The sequence below is a fragment of the Schistocerca gregaria genome, chromosome 6 (genome assembly GCF_023897955.1).
Source record: "Schistocerca gregaria isolate iqSchGreg1 chromosome 6, iqSchGreg1.2, whole genome shotgun sequence".
Lineage (NCBI taxonomy): Eukaryota > Metazoa > Arthropoda > Insecta > Orthoptera > Acrididae > Schistocerca > Schistocerca gregaria.
In genome coordinates, this window is record NC_064925.1 from 140,197,081 (window position 1) to 140,218,484 (window position 21,404).

Below are 21,404 nucleotides of genomic sequence, written 5' to 3' on the forward strand. Positions count from 1 at the left end.
ACAAAACTGAATGTGGTGAAACTATCACAAGAAAATAAAAACGTAACAATTGCCTTAGAAGTAGCAAACATATTTAACAACATGCCTGTCAGATGCTACCTTGGCTATCAAGGTTGCTGGATCTCTTCCCAACTGAAAACGTTTGGAGTATTATGGGAAGGGTCTCCCATCCATCACAGGATTTTGCTAATCGATCCCACCAATTGGACGGAATTTGGCATGATATCCCTCAGAAGGATAACCAATAACTATCAATCAATGCCAAGCCAGATAACTGCTTTCATAAGGGCCATAGGTGGACTGACACATTATTTACTTGCTCAACTTGTGAAGCTCTTTCGCTTGAATAAATCATCTATTTTTCCTAAAATTGTAATAATTTGTTATTCTGTAAATGTATATCCGATCTACTGAATTCCATTCCATTTGGATAATTCCTTCATGGTGCATCCTTTTTTTTTATGTATACAAAAAAGGTAAGAGAGTATGGTGTTAAGAATTACTCTGGCAGAGAGATGTGTAACATTGCCAATGAATGAAGCTCACATACTACGAAAGATGTAATGATTTAACAGCATTACAAATTCCTGTATGGTATAATATGTACAACACAGGAAAGACTACCACTCATCTTTAACTTTATGATGTTTATCACATAGAAACATCCAACAATAAAATTATCCGCACCACACAGAAACCCAAACACACACCAGCTGCCACAATGTGACTTCGTTATCGATTATTGAAAGCAGTTGTCAGCGCAGATAGTTGTGGGGAGGAGGTAGGGAGGGAGTAGTCCACTCTGCCTGTGAGTGGACATGTGGCTGCTCCTTCAACAAGGTCCGAGCAGGCACACGGCGGGAGGGGTTTATTAGTTACTGGGAGCTCCAACGTTAGGCGGGTGATGGAGCCCCTTAGGGAAATAGTCGAAAGGTCGGGGAAGAAGGCCAGTGTTCAATCTGTCTGCTTGCCGGGGGGTCTCATCCGAGATGTGGAGGAGGCCCTACCGGCGGCGATAGAGAGCACTGGGTGCACCCGACTGCAAATTGTTGCTCATGTTGGCACCAATGACTCCTGCCGTCTGGGTTCAAAGGTCATCCTCAGTTCGTACAGGCGGTTGGCGGAGTTGGTGAAGGCGGAAAGCCTCGCTTGCGGGGTGGAATCAGAGCTAACTATTTGTAGTATCGTTCCCAGAACCGATCGCGGTCCTCTGGTTTGGAGCCGAGTGGAAGGCTTAAACCAGAGGCTCAGACGATTCTGCGGAGAGCTAGGGTGCAAATTTCTCGACCTCCGCTATCGGGTGGAGAAATGTAGGGTCCCCCTGAATAGGTCAAGCGTGCACTACACGCCGGAAGCGGCTACATGGGTAGCGGAGTACGTGTGGAGTGCACATGGGGTTTTTTTAGGTTCGTGAATTCCCTCCCTAGGCCTGACAAGACGCCTCCCGAGACGCGGCAAGGCAGGAGTAGGCAAAATGCAACAGGGAATAACAATATTAATGTGCTAATAGTAAACTGCAGGAGAGGCTATAGAAAGGTCCCAGAACTGCTCTCATTAATAAACGGTCACAACGCCCATATAGTACTAGGGACAGAAAGTTGGCTGAAACCACATGTAAACAGTAATGAAATCCTAAACTCAGATTGGAATGTATACCGCAGAGACAGGCTGGACAGTGAAGGGGGAGGCGTGTTTATAGCGATAGGAAGCGCAATAGTATCGAAGGAAATTGACGGAGATTCAAATTGTGAAATGATTTGGGTGAAGGTCACGGTTAAAGCAGGCTCAGACATGGTAATTGGATGTCTCTATAGACCCCCGGGCTCAGCAGCTGTTGTGGCTCAGCACCTGAAGAATAATTTGGAAAATATTTCGAGTAGATTTCCCCACCATGTTATAGTTCTGGGTGGAGATTTTAATTTGCCGGATATAGACTGGGAGACTCAAAACGTTCATATCGGGTGGCAGGGACAAAGAATCCAGTGAAATATTTTTAAGTGCTTTATCTGAAAACTACCTTGAGCAGTTAAACAGAGAACCGACTCGTGGCGATAACATATTAGAACTTCTGGTGACAAACAGACCCGAACTATTTGAATCAGTTAATGCAGAACAGGGAATCAGTGATCATAAAGCGGTTACTGCATCGATGATTTCAGCCGTAAATAGAAATATTAAAAAAGGTAGGAAGATTTTTCTGTTTAGCAAAAGTGACAAAAAGCAGATTTCAGAGTACTTGATGGCTCAACACAAAAGTTTTGTCTCAAGTACAAATAGTGTTGAGGATCAGTGGACAAAGTTCAAAACCATCGTACAATATGCGTTAGTTGAGTATGTGCCAAGCAAGATCGTAAGAGATGGAAAAGAGCCACTGTGGTACAACAACCGAGTTAGAAAACTGCTGCGGAAGCAAAGGGAACTTCACAGCAAACATAAACATAGCCAAAGCCTTGCACACAAACAAAAATTACGTGAAGTGAAATGTAGTGTGAGGAGGGCTATGCGAGAGGCTTTCAATGAATTCGAAAGTAAAGTTCTATGTACTGACTTGGCAGAAAATCCTAAGAAATTTTGGACCTATGTCAAAGCGGTAGGTGGATCAAAACAAAATTCCAGACACTCTGTGACCAAAATGGTACTGAAACAGAGGATGACAGACTAAAGGCCGAAATACTAAATGTCTTCTTCCAAAGCTGTTTCACAGAGAAAGACTGCACTGTGCTTCCTTCGCTAGATTGTCGCACAGTTGACAAAATGGTAGATATCGAAATAGACGACAGAGGGATAGAGAAACAATTAAAATCGCTCAAAAGAGGAAAGGCCGCTGGTCCTGATTGGATACTAGTTCGATTTTGCACAGAGTACGCGAAGGAACTTGCCCCCCTTCTTGCAGCGGTGTACCGTAGGTCTCTAGAAGAGCGAAGCGTTCCAAAGGATTGGAAAAGGGCACAGGTCATCCCCGTTTTCAAGAAGGGACGTCAAACAGATGTGCAGAACTATAGACCTATATCTCTAACGTCGATCAGTTGTAGAATTTTGGAACACGTATTATGTTCGAGTATAATGTCTTTTCTGGAGACTAGAAATCTACTCTGTAGGAATCAGCATGGGTTTCGAAAAAGACGGTTGTGTGAAACCCAGCTCGCGCTATTCGTCCACGAGACTCAGAGGGCCTTAGACACGGGTTCACAGGTAGATGCCGTGTTTCTTGACTTCCGCAAGGCGTTTGACACAGTTCCACACAGTCGTTTAATGAACAAAGTAAGAGCATACGGACTATCAGATCAATTGTGTGATTGGATTGAGGAGTTCCTAGATAACAGAACGCAGCATGTTATTCTCAATGGAGAGAAGTCTTCCGAAGTAAGAGTGATTTCAGGTGTGCCGCAGGGGAGTATCATAGGACCGTTGCTATTCACAATATACATAAATGACCTAGTGGATGACATCGGAAGTTCACTGAGGCTTTTTGCAGATGATGCTGTGGTGTATCGAGAGGTTGCAACAATGGAAAATTGTACTGAAATGCAGGAGGATCTGCAGCGAATTGACGCATGGTGCATGGAATGGCAATTGAATCTCAATGTAGACAAGTGTAATGTGATGCGAATACATAGAAAGATAGGTCCCTTATCATTTAGCTACAAAATAGCAGGTCAGCAACTGGAAGCAGTTAATTTCATAAATTATCTGGGAGTATGCATTAGGAGTGATTTAAAATGGAACGATCATATAAAGTTGATCGTCGGTAAAGCAGATGCCACACTGAGATTCATTGGAAGAATCCTAAGGAAATGCAATCCAACAACAAAGGAAGTAGGTTACAGTACGCTTGTTCGCCCACTGCTTGAATACTGCTCAGCAGTGTGGGATCCGCACCAGATAGGGTTGATCGAATAGATAGAGAAGATCCAACGGAGACAGCGCGCTTCGTTACAGGATTATTTAGTAATCGCGAAAGCGTTACGGAGATGATAGATAAACTCCAGTGGAAGACTCTGCAGGAGAGACGCTCAGTAGCTCGGTACAGGCTTTTGTCGAAGTTTCGAGAACATACCTCCAGCAGTATATTGCTAGCTCCTATGTATATCTTGTGAAGAGACCGTGAGGATAAAATCGGAGATATTAGAGCCCACACAGAAGCATACCGACAATTCTTCTTTCCACGTACAATACGAGACTGGAATAGAAGGGAGAACCGATAGAGGTACTCAGGGTACCCTCCGCCACACACCGTCAGGTGGCTTGCGGAGTATGGATGTAGATGTAGATGTAGATAGTATGAGACAGGTCTTTTGAATGACTCAGCGGCTGCATAACAAGATGAAAGTTCAGAGGGCAGAGCATATCAAAGATAGAAGGATGAGGAGGGGAGAGGAAATGAGAGGGAAGTGGAAATGAAGGGGGGACAGTGAGGAAAGAGAGAGAGGGGTGAGGGAATGCTCACATGGAAAGAGGGGGGGGGGGGGGGGGGGTAGGTTGAGAGATAGCAGAAGGCAGTACATGAGCTGGATGAGGAAGAATTGATGTGGACAATACAGAGAAGGGAAAATGTAACATTAGGCATTCAAAAATGGGTTAGCAGTGATTAAGGCCAGGGGATTGTGAGAGAGCAGGATATCCTGGAAGGACAGTTCCCACTTATGTAGTTCCAAAAAGCTAGAATTGGAAGCAAGCATCGATACGGCTTGCGTAGAGATGCAGCTGCTGAAGTAATTTCTGTCATGGAGAGTAGCATGTTTTCCAAGTGGATGGTCAAGTTTGCAGTTTCCCACAGCTTGGCAATGGCTACTCATGCAAATAGACACCTGTTTACTTGTCATAACCACATAGAATTCTGCACAGTAATTACAGCATAGCTGATATATAACACGGCTGCTCTCTCAGGTGGCCCTACTGAGGCGTAGCACCATATACTGATCCTGTCATGGAGGCGGTTAAGTGGGAGATGTGTCTCGGAGCTGGATAGTAACGTATGGTGACGCGAGACTGGACACGCACATAGTTTATGTATCAGCCGATAGAGGACAATATTGGATAGGGGACTGATTTAGTTTCGACTGTGCCCACTAGAATGCACTAAAGTAATAGAATGTTTTTCATAAACTGTTCTAGTATTTTCATAAAGTGTTGTTATGTCATTTTGTGTAGGTAAAATGCTATAAATGTGTTTTAGCAGTATGAATAATGCATGAGTATGGTTTATGATTCATATGAAGATAACTGTTTAATGAGTTATGTAGTGGGATTTAGTGTGGGAACATTTCGAAGTATGGATGTGGACAAAAAGGGGATTTTTGTAGAATATATTTGTAAAGTAAGTTTATGGTAAAGGGAAAGTTAATTCAGGTATAAATAACAATAGTAAATAACTTTAGGCATAAGCAAAACTTCAGCATATTAGATAATTATGTCGGTAAAAAGTGCAGTCGTTAGGTTTACTATTTTTTTGCGATTGGTTATTGATGAAAAGGGCTGATTGATGCGGGAGAATGTTGTTCTGCTATTGGCTGTTGAGTAAACTGACCAATGGTAAGGCAGTATTCTTTGTGTGCCTTCCTCTGCTGGTAGAGAAGACATAGAGTATTCTAGAGAAGAGTAGGAGCCTAGCCATGAAACAGTTCAGACGTGTGTAGTAGTAGTAGTAGTAGTAGTAGTAGTAGTAGTAGTAGTTCCGATGGAAATGGTAAGTTGCCGGATCTAGCAGTGTTTAATACATCAAAAGTGTTGTAAAGTGATGGCATAATTATTCTGATGGGTGTGTAGAAATTTCGGAATTTTAAGTTAATTTTGTGATGAGAAAAAGACATATATTCCATGTGGCATATTGAGCAGGTCGGTGGCTAAAAATTGTGACTGCATTAGGTACTGACAGACTTAATATTTGGCGAGCAATCTCAATCTAAAACAATCCGCATTTTTGTAGCTATTATGTTTTCGGGAAATGCAACACCATAAACTTGCTAACATGAGTGAAAGGGATTGTGAGAGACTGTGTGAAGACTAGCACGGGCTTGGCGGTGATACTTGGTCACCTAAGTTTCAGAATATTTTAATTAAGGACAAAATTTCCAACCCTTTATTTCGTGTGAAAACTTTCTCCCGAAATGTAGATTAGTGACTTTAATTGCAGCCTGCTTCACATCGAAGTACAGTAGGTTTCGTTTGGCTTTCCTAATAATGATCTGCTGAGACAATGTTCACAGGTAGGTGCAGGTTCGTTGTAAAGGGATGGAAAGAAATGCGCCGCCACACTACCTTTTACGAGGAAGGAAATATCTGCAACTGGACTGTGGCAGGTGGTGTGGGTGCGTGTATAGGACTCAAGGGAATGACCCACAGGGTGCAAGATTGGAAGCAGGGATGGACAAGGGTATTCTGTAGGGTGGGCTGGCAGAGCAATAGTACTTTGGGTGATGTGGGTAGGCTTTTGGATAGGCTACCCCTCATTTTAGGGCTCAACAAGAGGTAGTTGAGGCCATGGTGAAGACTGTGGTTACATTTTTGAAGGATAGGGTGATAGTGGGTGATCAGAGTAGTTCTGGTCAGTGTGTCAGAGGAGGAGATGACAAGGGAGATGTGTTTACGAGTGATCTGGATAAGATACATCTGTCAAACGATCGACACCTAGGAAGGTGACTCGTTGAGTCAAAAAGGACCAGGTGATGCGAGTTTGGTACTAGGTGTCAAGGTTATGGAGGAAAAAGCAAAGATTGTCCCTGCTGAGTCCAGATCACAAAAATGTCATCAGTGATCTGGGGGCTTTACATCTTGACTGGATAGGAAGAATTCCTCAAGATGCCCCACTAAGTTGCCATAGGATAGTGCCCATTGCAGTACCACAGAAAGGTTATAGAACTGATATCTGAAAGTGAAATAATTGTGGCTTAGGGTGTAGTTGGAAAGGAGGATTAGGAAAATGTTGATGGGTTTGGTATCAGGGCAATGTTGGGAAAGGTTACTGTTCCATGGCCACAAGGCCATCGGCATGGGGGGATGCTGATGTACAGAGACATCACATCCACAGTGACCAACAAGGTGTCTGGAAGTAATGGAACAGGAACTGTGGAAGGGTGATGAAGGTAATGAGTAGTGTCTTGAATGTAGGATTTTGGGCTAACGCCAAGTTCTTCACAAAGTACTCAAACTTTAGCAGAGGTCAGAGTTCTGGCAGAAAGCGGACCTACAAGATATCCATCTGGTGTGTGTGTGTGTGTGTGTAGTGTGGGAGGGGAGGGGGGCATTGATTGAGGGGTAGATTCTTTCATGGCTATAGATAATCTCATGTGGTCATAGGACACGAGTGGCTAGAACATCTCCCTCAGATGGTCCTGACTGTTCCCTCAGTTGAAGGGCAAGAGTTTCTACTGCATGGATAGCATTCAGTAACTTGTGGTCACACAGTAAGAGGATTTTACGAAAGGCATAAGGTTGTCAGGTATTATTTGAGCTCATATTATATGACTGTGAAGGATCAAAATTGTGAGAGTGATGGAATTGGAAAAAGAAAGGGTCCTGTGGTAGAATAGTCAACAGTGCAAGAGCCCAATTTTAAAAGTAAGGCGATTAGGTGGGACACCATGTGTCAGCCAAGCTTTCAGAAAGAGAAAATGCAACTGTAGTTTTGTTAGGACATGGGAAAGTTTTCAGTATTGGCCGAGGCAGATGAGCAGGATTCATGGTTGGATGGTCAGGATACAAAAGTATTGACTGAATAAAAACAAAGGTGCATAAGATCAATCACAAATTGACGTGTGATAGTAAATACACATGCACTATCATAGAGAGCAATATTAAATAAACATGCATGATCTATTAACGATCAAGCTGGACAGCACAAGTTGCTAGTGGGTAATGTGTTAGAAAACAGCACTAGAATTACATGATCAAAAAGGGGGCATTGCTGTGGAAGCAAAGCTTTGTAGTACAGCACTTACTAGCACCCGGTTACGTAACCTGACAACGCAGCGAGAACAGTGTGCTGACCACATCCCCTCCATATACACATCCAGTGATGCCTATCAACTGAGGATGACATGCTGGCCAGTCAGAACCACTGGGCTTTTCGAGGCCTATTCGGACTGAGGACTTACTAGTATGTTGAACAGTTAAAACAGCAGACATTCAAATTAGGCAAAAAAGGATGGCTAGTGTGTGTGTGTGTGTGTGTGTGTGTGTGAGAGAGAGAGAGAGAGAGAGAGAGAGAGAGAGAGAGAGAGAGAGAGAGAGGTGTTGTGAAGGCAGGTACTGTAGAGGACAGGAAGGTACAGACATATTAAAGAATAAAGAAACATATTAAAGAATGGACAAATGAGTTGTAGGTATGTAAAGAATGGTGAAAGGGAATGGGAATGGGATGGAAAAGAGTTGAATCATCATGTATAGCAACAATGCAAACTGCTGAATGGTTTAATATGCAAAATAAAGGCAACCCCTCAGGTGTAGCTGACTAATGTGTGAAGCATAAAAACAAGCAACGAAAAAGTTTTCACATTAGTTTTTGGCCTGTTGCAGAAGTGTACACACACACACACACACACACACACACACACACACACACACACACACACACACACACAAACAAACAAATGCACACAATAGCTGCAGCAGCAAGACTAATAGCTGATTATCAATTATAGAGAGCAGTTGCCAGGGTACATCGAGGTGGGGAGGAGATAGAGATGAATGCTCAGGGCATGAAGGGGTTAGTGTGAGACAGATGACGCAGCAGCTGCAAAATGAGACACATGTGTATATATGACCACAGCCATCTTTCTGAGTGCTATCACTGCAATAGAAACTCTTACCCTTCAACTGCTGGAATACCAACCCAGCACCATCTAAGGAAGCAGTCCTACCAATTCCTCTCCTATACCTGTATGGGATGAGTGCTATCACTGCAATAGAAACTCTTACCCTTCAACTGCTGGAATACCAACCCAGCACCATCTAAGGAAGCAGTCCTACCAATTCCTCTCCTATACCTGTATGGGATGAGTGCTATCACTGCAACAGAAAGTTTTCTGCCAAAACCCTGACATCTGCAGAAGTCTGAGTACTTTCTAAAGGCCTAGGTTCAGCAATACTAGATTTGTAAAGGAACCGTCTTCCCCTATTCCTTCTCTACAGTTGAAACATTTCTTTGCCAGACACAGCACTGACAAGAGCCAAACAAAACCAGCACAGAACTTTGTTTAAAACAGTTCCAACCTCTCTCCAACTGTGATCTAACTCCCCTCCCAACCAGTCACTCCCTGATAACCTTTCAGGAATTCCTGGCATCTAACATGGCCTCATCTTATCCTAATTCCCTCCACAATGAGCCCTACACTGCTTGTATGAAACACACAGCTACCTGTAACCTGTAAACCATCCTGACCATATCACCCTTTCTGTGAACAAAGGTTCCTGAACAGTCATTATGAACTGTAATGATTATGCAGCTGGGGGTCTCTGCCAACTTCCCGAAACCTTAGTGTACAAACCTTACAACCATGATTCCATCTCAGAAGACCAACATGATTACAGCAGCTCTTCAAGCTCCCCACCTCCACAGATTTACGTAATTGTCAACCCATTGTGGCTTGGAATAATGATCCTACAGAATGAACCACTGCCTTTGTTGACCAACACCTCCAAACCACTGACCACAACTTCCCACCCCACACTGAAGACACTTCACCACCTTTCCAAAGTTCCCACCCCATTACTTCCAGATGCCTTGTTGATCACTGTGAGTGAGATGTCCCTATACATCAACATCCCCCATGTTGATGGCTTTGTGGCCACGAAACACTAACATTTCCCAACATAATTCTGACACCAAATCCACACACTATTTCCTAGTCCCTCTTGCCAATCACATCCTGACCCACAATTATTTCACTTTCAAAAGCCACTTCTACAAACATATCTGTGGCACTGTAATGGGTACTTACATGGCACCGTCATTCATAAGCAGACAACACCTAAAAGCCCTTGTCTGGTTCTGACTAACATATGACATTTTCATGATCTGCACTTCTAGTAGGGACAACCTTTGATTTTTCCTCCATAAGCTCAACACTTACTCCCAAACTGACTTCATTTTGTCCTTCTCAATTCAACAAACTGCCTTCCTGCACGTTGACCTCCACCTCTCAGGTGGCTCCATAAATACATCTGTTCATATCAAGTGCATCAACCACCACCAACAGTACCACCAATTTCACAGCTGTCATCTATTTCATGTCAAAAAGTCTTCTCCTTACAGCCCTGATTCCATGGATGCCACACTTGCAGTGGAACATCGGAAGCTGTGGAAATATACCGATAGCCTCACCAGAGCCTTTACTGACGGACTGTATCCTATCCAGATCACTCATAAATATATCTCCCTTGTCATCTCCTCCTCTAAGACTAGTAAACCTGTTAACCAATAACTGACCAAAACTCCACCGATTACCCACTATCACCCTGGCCTTGAAAAACTCAACCACATCCTCCACCATGTCTTCGACTATGTCTCTTCAAGCCCCGAGAAAAGGGATATCCTAAGCAAAATCCTACCCACATCCCAAAAGTTGTGAGCCATTGCCCACACAACCTACAGTTTCCTTGTCCATCCCTACTGCTATCCTACTGTCAATCCTACGCCCCAAGGGCCATTTCCTCGTGGCTGATCCAGGTGCAAGGCCTGTCTCATGCACCTACCCACCACTCCTACAGCAGCCCAGTCACAGGCATTTCCTGCCCTAAAAAAGACAACAGGGCCACACATGAAAGCAATCATGCTCTTTATAGTAATGCTGCAATTGCTGTGCAGCATTCTGTTTACGCATCACAAGTAACCAACAGTCCACTTGTTTGAACTGCCACTGCCACTCTGTGGCAGACTGACCATCCAGTTGTCGAACATGCTGCTCTTCAAGACACAAGCAACTTCAACAGCTGTTTTATTATGTGAACCATCTAAATACTCATTTCCAGCCTTACTTTCCCTTAAACTACACAAGTGAGAATTTTCTCCCCAGCATATACTGTTCTGCTCTGTAGTGCAAGCACTGAGTCATCTATCGAAAGACCAGCCCCCCACTGTTCCACTACCTCCACCTCACCCTGAGTATACTTCCTTAGTTCCTTCCCACCTCCATCAACCCTGGCAGCTGCTCTCAACAATCAGTCAGTCAGTCTTGCTGCAGCAGCTGTGGTGTGTGTTTGGGTGTCTGTGTAGTTGTGTGTGTGAATGTATGTACTTTCCCAAGAGAAAGAGCAAGAGCTCGAAAGCTAGTGTGAATACTTTTTCTGTAGCATTTTTCTATGTACCACGTATCAGTCAGATATAATGATTTAATATTTAGCACATGTGTTGTGCAGTTTTGTTACATATTTCTTCATGTGACTAGTATACTGCGGGAAGCCGCCGCCTTCAAGGTGGGGAGGCGATAGCAATAACTCCACCAGAAGAATTACCTCCATGGGCAAATGCGACATATCATTGTCCCAGGTTGTAGTGGCATGGAAAGCATGGAATAAATGCACTCAGCTGTAACAATGCTGCAAATGATCCTAATAAGAAACAGCAGAAGAATGTGAAATGTGATTCATATCACTCATGTGTCAGACTTTGAGAAGTAGATATGTGTGGCCCCTGCATTAAGAAAGTTTCATACAGAGAATGTTGCTGAACAAACTCTTCATATTAATGTATAAGAATTTAATGTTATGTTGAATTTCACTTCCAATATTATTCAAGACCACCAAGGAAAAAAGTTCGAAACATTTGCACAGTCACAATCTAGATATAATTATAGCTCGGACGCAAATCAATATGGCATTCAAAGGAAGGGAACATATCCATAACAAATATATTTCAAGAGGTAATGTAAATAACTTCAGGTCCATCACAGTTTTGTCTTACATTTCAAAATATTGGTTGGGGTTAATGTGACAAAACTATGGATTTTATTGTATCGGAGAATTAAGAATGCCAAAAGAAAGAAGTAAGCAGATGTGGGAGAGTGGTAAAAGGGTGAAGGTGGAAGAGTTTCCCTGCCAAGAAAGTTGTTCGATACCCCTGGGACATGCCATGTAACCGCAGACACAACCTCTGCATCCAACTGATGCTTCCACACCCCCATTACCACAAGAAAACTAGCTACACGGACAAGATAAAACCTTACAAAAGAACAATGATGACAAGTCTGTCAACTTACAACAGGTGTAGAACAATAAGAAGATTTTAAAAGTTGGAAGGGCAGGTCAAGGTGTACAGCCTCTTCAGTTACATTTGCTAGCCATAAGTGACCTGCCAGTTCCTCACAATGTCACGGAATTGCAGTCACTCTTAGAAAAAAAATGAAATATTATATTCGGTTCATACCAAATGCTGCACAAATTACAGCTCCATTGCATCACCTTTTTCGCAAGAATGTCCCCTTTGTTTGCACAGATGAGTGCCAAGAAGCTTTTCAAAAACTTAATGATGCATTGCCCACTGATCAATGCTTGATTCACTTTGATCCTGACAAACCAGTAGCTTTGCAAGTTGACACTGCTTCTTACGGAATTGGTGCAGTGCTTTCTCACAAATTTGGTGATAAAGACAGGCCTATTGCTTTCGCAGTGAAACTGTTGTTCAAAGCTCAGTGTACCTATATACAAATAGAGAAAGAGGCATTGGCTATTGTGTATGGTGTCACCAAATTCCACCACTATTTGTACGGCAGAAAATTCTAATTAGTAATCTATCACAACCCATTCCTGTCCTTGTTTCATCCGATGAAGCCGGTTCCTGTACGAACTGCCCAAAAATTACAAACATGGGCTTTGTTGTTGTCTCAATATCAGTACAAGATTGTGTATCGTCCGACAGCTCAACATGGTAATGGAGATGCACTTTCATGTCCCTAATTGGCCCTGATACAGACTATCATGCTTCTGATGCATCTTGTCACATCGATGCTCAGTATTCTGAATTGCTTCAATCCTTTCCTCTGAACTATTGGAAAACTGCACAGGCTTCAGATGCTGATTCAGATTTAAACATATTGCTAAAATACATTTGCACACCTTAGCCTCATTCTTTGAATAGCATAAAGAACTCTGTAGTGTGCTGCTACTTTGCAAGTCGTCATATCCTCACTATACAAAAAGGTGTGATTCTTTTCCAAAATGACATTGGACAGTCACGTGTGTTGATCCCTAAGGCTTCGCCAAAAGAAGTGTTGCAGTTACTTCACCAAGGACACTGGGGGATTGTTACTACAAAACAGTTAGTGCGTCGACGTTGTACTTGGACACCCAAATAGAATAGATGGCATCACGGTATCATGCCTGTGCGTGGAAGAATCCTAAGGAAATGCAATCCGAAAACAAAGGAAGTAGGTTATAGTATGTTTGCTCTCCCACTGCTTGAATACTGCTCAGCAGTGTGGGATCCGCACCGGATAGGGTTGATAGAGATAGAGGAGATCCAACAGAGAGCAGCGCGCTTTGTTACAGGATCATTTAGTAATCGCGAAAGCATTACGGAGATGATAGATAAACTCCAGTGGAAGACTCTGCAGGATAGACGCTCAGTAGCTCGGTACAGGCTTTTGTCGAAGTTTCGAGAACATACCTCCAGCAGTATATTGCTAGCTCCTATGTATATCTTGTGAAGAGACCGTGAGGATAAAATCGGAGATATTAGAGCCCACACAGAAGCATACTGGCAATCCTCCTTTCCACGAACAATACGGGACTGGAATAGAAGGGAGAACCGATAGAGGTACTAAAGGTACCCTCCGCCACACACCGTCAGGTGGCTTGCGGAGTATGGATGTAGATGTAGATGTAGATGTAGATGTAGATCAGTTTGCTCTGCCACAAAAATTCTCTGCTCGGCCTAAGTCTCAATCACTACAGCAATGTGTGCACACAGACTTTGTGGGACAATTCGGAACACTTGTTGGTTCATTGTGGTAGACTCGTATAGCAAGTTTCCTTTTGCTGTGCCAATGAACTCGACAACATCATGTAGCACAATTCAGGTGCTGTCCTCTATTTTTTGCCTCAAAGGTTTGCTGAAGTCATAGTGTTGGACAACGAACCTCAGTTCATGTCAAATGAATCTGAAACATTTTGTGAACACAATGGCATACAGTATCTAACTAGTGCACCATTCCATCCACAGTCAAACGGCGAAGTGAAACGTTTTGTCAAAACCTTCAAGCAGCCCATGGCCAAATTTCGCACCGTACACACCACGGATCAAGCATTGCAACTGTTTATCGACTCCTATCATTCGCATCCACGAGATGGACCATCGCCGGCTTCACGGCCATGCTTCACGGCCACTGCCATCGGACACTGCTCCAACTAACTCAGCATCCGGCACCAAGGAAAGGCCACAAGAATCGCTTCGCATCACATGATATTGTTTTTTAACTGCAGCAGCCGGTGGTCGCGAGGCGAGATCCTTCATCGACTTTGTGCAAGCATGTATCTCATTTCAGGCCCAGACAGACTGCAGCGCAAACATCAAAATCAAATTCGCCACTGTCATGTGCACGATGATCCTTCTGTGTCTCTTCCACCAGATTCACAGATCCTGAGGATGGCGCAGGCACAGCAGCCGCCAGAGGGTGTCGTCATGACACCGCGAGATGACCCCATGGAGACAGATCCTTCGCCTCCTCTCCTCCTACCGATGGAGCCGAACCCGCCCACATTGCAGCAGCCAATGCCTACTAAATCTTGCTATGCGCGTCAGGAGGCTGTGGGCCTCAGGAGTTGAACGCATACCCTTCTGGCCATTTTCCAGGGGACATTTCCGCCAGAGCAAAGGCCGGGTGGCAGGGTACGACCAGAAGCTTGACATATCCTGCAGCCACAGCTTTCAGTCCAGCGCAGTGTCCATGATCCTACCTGCCCTCCTGTTGTTGATCTCCTTATACAACAATAGTCTGTCACTTTGGGAGGAGAAATGTTCCGGCATTAAGTCTGTCACTTTGGGAGGAGGAATGTTCCGGCATAAAGTCAAGTACCAGCATGCTGGTCAGAAATGTTAAACCAGAGAGGGCTGTGAAGAAGACGTCAGCCAATTGCATGCGGACCGACTTCTCTATAGAACAACCCGACACCAGTGCCCTCGAGACAAAGAGGACACAGGTGCACACTCCCTGGTTGCGGCCGAGTTGAAGACTAGCAAGTTCCCCAAGTCCTACAGCAGCAAGTTCAAGAATAGCATCAAGACTAGTCATTTCGATTCTACTATGTAGCATTGGCTATACTGAAGAGATTACTTATTTTGTCTGTCATCCTTTGCTCATGATACATCAATATTTCACAAAGTTAAGTATTGTAATCATTCCTTTTGTAATAAACTTCATTAATATGATTTGCTTGAATTGTTGTCTAGCGTTCCGAGAAAGCAGGTTTCCTTGGCACCCCATACTTGACACGTAGGCAGGATACAACACCAACAACTATCAGCATAGAGTCTGGCTCCAGTATCCCGACTCCAAAGTCGGCATTCTGGCACCCCTCTTGCCCAAATTGTCAGCATGTTCATTCCATGGGATCCAAATGTGACCAGGGGTCCATACAAGGACGAACAAGCATCCAGTATGGTGGAGGTCATACAGGAGACCCTGGATAGTCGCAACCAATGGGTGTCAGGGAAGCACTGGTTGACAGCCTGAAGACTACTCAAGGAGTCACTGCTGATTTAGAATGACTCGTCAGTGGAAGAACGAAGGTGCACCTGTGGGCTTGAACAATAGTCACCAGTTCTGCATCGAATACACTGGATCTGTTTGGCAGGGAGTGGAGTTCACTGCATTTTGCCTGTAAGTCAGCAAAACTGGCTCATTCACTGACTGTAGGGCTGTCAGTATATACCACACCTAAGCCGGAAATGCGTCAAGAACACCCAGGAACAGGCAGCGAAGAACCACAGCATCTATCAAGTCTTTCGATCCACAGAAGAGGTCAAGGCAGATCTGACGATGGGGAACACACCATAGGATCTGCACACAATTTCTCAAAATAGTGGGAAATGTTATGTATGACAAACTTACCGAATTTTATAAGTACAAACAAAATCCTACATAATGAACATCAAGGATTCAGAAATAAGTGGTCAACAGTACTGTCATTTGCGAGAATATAAATTGCATACAAAACTTGTAGCGCAAGAAACAAGTATCAACACGAGTATTTATTGACCAACTGTAAGTTTTTGACATGTTAGATCATTAGATTCTCTTGTCCAAGTTTGGAAAGTATGATATTTGATATTCACCCAAGAGATGGATCAGATCCTCCCTGAGCAGTTGCAAGCAGGACATGAATAACAAGTGGTGAATCTTAAAACTATTTCTGAATGATTGTTGGAATATAATGTAATTTAGTCTGGTGTAATACAACTACATGTATTGAGACCACTATTGTTCCTTCTATGCATTATCGATCTACGCTTAACGGTGGATGCTACAAAAAACATGTTTGCAAATGACACCATAATTCATTTACAAGCAAAAAGTACTGAAGAATTATAACAGTCAGTAAACACTGTCACCAAAAAGGGTAGCAACTGGGCACAGCATAATCAGCTCATAATAAGTATTAAAAAAAACCTATTGTAATAGAATTTTACAATGCTCTGAACTCAAGGATATGTATAACCCATTCACCTCTATTAATGACGAAACAGTTAGTAACAGTAGAGAAATCAAATTCTTAGGTTTACAGCTGAAGAGCAACATGAAATGCAACAAGCGTATAGAATTGCTTAACACAAAATTGTACAAGACCTGCTACCTTCTTTGCTCATTAAAATCCCTTTGCAGTGAGAAAACAGTAAAGAGTGCATTTCATTATCACTTTAAATATGGGATCATATTTTGGGAGAACACTAAATCAGCCATCAACACATTCAAGCTGCAAAAGAGGGCCAATAGAATCGTGTCTGGATGCAAACCTAGAGATTTATGTAAAAACTCCCTTTATGGTAGGGTCGGCTGTGAAGTACAAAATTCCACATGTGCCTAAAGAGCTGCAAACATCCAGCCTGAGACACTGCCTGTATTGGCACTACTTTGTCTGTCTTTACTTTGTCTGGTCCTTCTCAGTTCAGCACGACATTTCATTTAGCAGTGCGATAAGACACTATTTCTTCCGGGATTTGATACAGCATTTTTTAGTCGGCACGACTTTCTTCTGTTCGGTAGAATTGTGGTATCAGCACTGTTTATCCTTTGCTAATTGTTTGTGGTATACAGGAAGTTCACAGATCCAGTGACTGTTTGCACAAAAAGAGAGTGTCTATTGACCTAGCACCACAAGCCTTTGAAAATTAATGGTATCATGGACGTAAAGGATGAGAATTTGAAGTCATGCACACACATTTGAAAGCCACACACGCATTAGCAGTTAGCAGTGTGTTGTCATCCGTGAGAGCGTACCCCAAAACAGCAATACTGTGTACTTCCAAAACAGACCGCCATAGATGAGTGCCTATTTAAACACTGCCGTACTACGCTCGTGCCCAATTATTATGTTATTACTGTTTGCATACATTTGCCTTATCTGATTGCGTTCAATGTATGTTACAGTGGTTGGTGTACATGCCACACTCTAATAAAAATGTACTAACATTATTGGTTGTGTCGTGCCCAAATTACAACCAAAATGACGAGTGTAGGATTATTTTCCATTTGCAGCATCTCAGTCAACAACAGCAGGCATTTGCCATCACATAACACAATCAAACCCGTGTATTGCAAACGCTTGCCTCTGTTTTGGCCAGTTCAGGTCTGTTTCAATCTACGTTGCCTGCCGCGACACCCCTTGCACATCCTGGTTTACCTGTCAATAACCTGCTCGTTTATTCCGCTGTTTCTGGCTTACAATGAGTCTGTCAAAGACTGGGGAGCTTACAAAAAATGGTTGTGGAAGCATTTTCATGCATTTGGATTGACTGATGTTACCTTATGCCACACTTTCTTTTTGTCTTGATTATCACCATACATGTATCAACTACTCTGCCGGATCTGTCTTCACTCTCTTTTGATAACACATGCAACAGACTTTCGAAATACTACTGTAAATGTACACACATCACTGCCACTCGAGTTAAGTTCTATGAGTGTAGGAAGAAACTGGCAGTTGCCAAGAGAAACTGGCAGTCACCAAGCCGAGAGGATGCACAGCAGCAGCAGCAATTGTCTGATAAGGTAGGAAATTAATTTAGGCTTTATTATTTTTTCACATGCTTGTGCAAAGAAGTGAACCATACGTGTGTATTTTACTGTGTAGACTAGTGGTTAGAAAATTAATCATAGTTTTTGTTTTTGAGTTAGTCTTGTGAATATCCTTGAGTAGGGCTGCTTCCTAGTGTAAATTTTCCCATCGCCAGAAAATTAGTCATGCCACAAAGTTTTAATTTTGTGCTAGTAGACAGCATACAGTTCGGTTCAGTGCATTCTAGTTTGAATATTTATCTCGTGCAGTAACTTTTCAGTAAACAGGATTAGAGATATCTGTAAATGCGTCAACTTCAGTAGAAAAATTTATTTCTGTGTAATAGCTTGTGGTCTCAATGTGCAGTGCGAAATCTGCACAGCAACTTTTAGTGTTACTTTATTCCCCTTTGGTATATTTTATATACATTTCAAACTTAGTAGCGCCATTTGAAATCTTAAATCTATTTTACACTATTATCTATTTTTTATTTGGCCTTTAAATATGTCTGCTTGTGTCTGTGTATGTGCGGATGGATATGTGTGTGTGTGTGTGTGTGTGTGTGTGTGTGTGTGTGTGTGTGTGTGCGCGCGCGAGTGTACACCTGTCCTTTTTTTCCCGTAAGGGAAGTCTTTCCGCTCCCGGGATTGGAATGACTCCTTACCCTCTCCCTTAAAACCCACATCCTTTCGTCTTTCCCTCTCCTTCCTGAAGAAGCAACCATCGGTTGCGAAAGCTAGTAATTCTGTGTGTGTGTTTGTGTGTTTTGTTCATGTGCCTGTCTGCCGGCGCTTTCCCGCTTGGTAAGTCTTAGAATCTTTGTTTTTAATATATTTTATACACAGTACAATATGGCTACGAACTGTGGTTGTTGTGAGGAGACACAAGGAGAGTTGGCTGCTGTCCGAAAACAGCTGTAAGCTGCGTTAGGTACTGTCGACAAGCTTCTAGCTAATGCTCGAAGCTGCAGTGACACTCAGTTACCAGTGACAAGACCTGCGACACCCGTGGTGCCACTGGAATCCCCTGGTGACATGGACATCGCTGCGGCTTCTGATAAGCAACATCTATCCGGTCCACCTCATTCCAGAGTGGGTGGCAGGCAGTGGTGGGTTCGCATGTCGCTAGGTGGAAGGCAAAAGAGGGAGCAGGCCATGCAGCTGGCTCCCTACATCTCAGCAACAGGTACGAGGTGCTACCCAGTGTTGATGATAACTCTGAGGCAGCACGGAATGCCTCTCCTGTTGGGCCAGTGATCGATTTTCCTGCCCAGTCCGGACAAGTACAGAGGGTGGGTATGCTTGTCACTGGGAGTTCCAATGTTAGGCGGGTGATGGAGCCCCTCAGGGAGATAGCAGGCAAGGTGGGAAAGAATTCCAGTGTGCATTCAGTATGTTTTGATTTAGAGGAGGCCCTGCCGGTGGCTATTGAACACACTGAGTGCAACCAGCTGCATTTAGTGGCACATGTCGGCACAGATGACGCCTGCTGCTTGGGTTCCAAGGCCATCCTCGGCTCCTTTCGCTGGATGGCTGATTTGGTGAAGATAACTAGCAATGCGCGCAGGGTGCAGGCTAAGCTGTCTATTTGTAGCATCGTACGCACGGCTGATCGCTGTCCTATGGTTTGGAGCAGGGTGGAAGGTCTAAACCAGAGGCTCAGATGACTCTGCGAAGGTATCGGATGTCAATTTCTCGACCTCCGCTATCGGGTGCAGAATTGTAGGGTTCCCCTTAATAGGTCATATGTGTGATACACACAGGAAGCGCTTCTATGGTAGATGAGTACGTATGGTGTACACGTGGGGCTTTTTTAGGTTTGAGAACACTTCCCTTGGGATCAAAGACGATTTGCCTGTTAAATCAGCCACAGTGACCTCAAAGAATCTTGGTCCTCATATATCAGATATATAAAAGATTAATATGATTTTAGTAAACTGCAGGAGCATACAAGGAAAGGTCCCACAATTAGTATCGCTTACTGAAGGTTATAATGCACAGACAGTATTGGCAACAGAAAACTTGTTGAAACCAGACATCAATGAAAACTAAATCCTTAGTTCAAATTGGAATGGAAGGTAAGGATAGGTTGGTCGCCCATGGTGGCAGTATGTTTATTGCAGTAAAAATTTAATAAAATCTAGGAAGGTTATCACAGATTCCAAATGTGAATTAATGTGGGTGAAACTGAGTATCAAAGAACGGTCAAAAATGGTAATCAGATGCTTCTTTAGACCACCGGGGTCAGGATCTGTAGTTGTAGACACAATTTGCAGAATATCATTAGTAATTTTCCTCATCATGCCATTGTAAAAGGGGGTGACTTCGACTTACCAGGTATAGATTGGGAGCATTATGCCATCTAAACTTATGAAGAAAGTGAAGACAAAAATTAATCCAAACCATTTCTTTCTGTTCATTTTTTCCCTTTTGTGTTGTCAAAATGTAGACGATTAATAAATAGCATAACTTTAACTTTTCCACATATATACTTTATATCAATAAAAGTTTGCAATTTTGGTTATTCAGAATAAGTTAAAAATAAAATTTTCTCAAAGACTCTTTTTAAAAAGGAAATGGGGATAATCTTTTACTTGATTGTCTTACAGTACGAAATTATTTAAATTTTGTTAACCAATTGACAACAATGAAGCATAAAAGTTATCACGGTTGACAATGTCATCATAGTCATAGGTTTTCTATAGCTGAATTCTGAACTTATATGTCTCAACCAACAATATCAACAACAGTTCTATCAAAAATAGCCTTTCCAAAATGAACCTGATACTATGGGACTGTCCCTATCACATGGCAAAAGTACCATGACAACACTATCAAACAGAAGCTGCAGGTGTTCCCTGGAGAGAAAAATGTTCATCATGCCATAATTTAAAAGCTACGTTATCAATACTATTCAAGAAATACAACACGCTTGATACATTTCTGTTGTATGGGATGTCATATAAACATATGTGCTGTAAGGTCAACAGCCACTGGTGAGTTACTGTCTGGTCACATTTGGTGTCAGCATTCATTTTGCCTACTGTAAAAGAAAAGTTTGGACAGTTTTGGATCTTTCTGAAGGATCAGGTAATGAACTGAATTCATTTATCAAATGACAACTGACTTGTAAAACTATTACACAAAAAACAAAATTAGTGATTTTTCTTGTTATATTTTCTTTACATTTTTACTGAG

At 42.9% G+C, this 21,404-nt stretch overlaps 1 protein-coding gene across 2 annotated transcripts in view; it reads right to left on the reverse strand.

Annotated features, from left to right (window-relative positions):
* Positions 1 to 21,404, reverse strand: part of LOC126278182 (little elongation complex subunit 2-like) — a 213,881-nt gene that overhangs the window by 60,542 nt on the left and 131,935 nt on the right. The gene's annotated exons all lie outside the window — the stretch shown is intronic.